At 37.8% G+C, this 855-nt stretch overlaps 1 protein-coding gene across 5 annotated transcripts in view; it reads right to left on the reverse strand.

Annotated features, from left to right (window-relative positions):
* LOC138019348 (adenosine receptor A2b-like) overlaps window positions 1-630 on the reverse strand; it is an 11,498-nt gene extending 10,868 nt beyond the window's left edge. For 3 of the 5 annotated variants that reach the window (XM_068866107.1, XM_068866105.1, XM_068866108.1), the window contains exon 1: window positions 1-630. This exon is cut by the window's left edge and continues 296 nt beyond it. The gene's annotated coding sequence lies outside the window, so the exon portion shown is untranslated. The other 2 variants (XM_068866110.1, XM_068866109.1) reach the window with 2 other exon arrangements.
* Between the last annotated feature and the right edge of the window lie 225 nt (window positions 631-855).

Here is an 855-nt window from a genome sequence, read left to right on the forward strand (position 1 = left end):
AACTGGGCTCACGCTGAGCTGACCATCAAGTAACTTTGATGAAAAACTCCGTGGAACAACTTTTGCGGAATATTTTGGAGACTGAATACGGCTAAATCGTTTCAAGGTCTTCTGAAGCCCAAAATGTTCAACATTAATAACCTCTTGATTACCTCAAGGCACGGGTAGAGTGACTGATCGTGTAACTGATCTAAGTAAGCTAGAGGGCTATCAGCGTTGCACTTATTACAGCCTAAGAATTTCCAACCGGAAAAGCGAATATCACATTGTATGTATTGCTGTGCGTTCAAAGCTTTATTATGATAATTACAGCGAGGCTGCCAAATGACTCGTCAATCAGAATACAAAAAGAATATTATGAGCCGCTTCCTCTATATAACAAACAAAACAAAGACACTTACGGCTCATATACGTTATGATTCGTGGCAGTATGCTTAGCACTCTTTGAAACGCTGTACCTTTAGTTTGACGCTGTGTTTAGCCAGTCTTTACGCAACCACCAGAGCATTCCAGTATTATTGCTTAATTATCAGTCAATAACAAGTACTCTACACATTGTGTACACAACGATATTAAGTGTGAATTTTTATCAAGGTATTACTTGCACATATATTATAAATAAATAAAGCATAAAAAGCTCATGAGCAGTTTTTGTTTCGTTGTTCACGTTTCAATTCTTTGGTGTTTATTTTCTGTTTGTGCGGAAACTGGATTTCACAGCCCATGCTATGTAATTCGATACTTTTTTCTTCTACATTTACTTGTACGTCTACATGTCCAGCACTGGGCAAACTCCCTTTTAACTTTTGTCCGTTTTTGTTTAAGTGGCCTCATACACCATAACCGTTTTCAGAA

Source organism: Montipora capricornis, chromosome 10, assembly GCF_036669925.1.
Source record: "Montipora capricornis isolate CH-2021 chromosome 10, ASM3666992v2, whole genome shotgun sequence".
Taxonomy (NCBI): Eukaryota; Metazoa; Cnidaria; class Anthozoa; order Scleractinia; family Acroporidae; genus Montipora; species Montipora capricornis.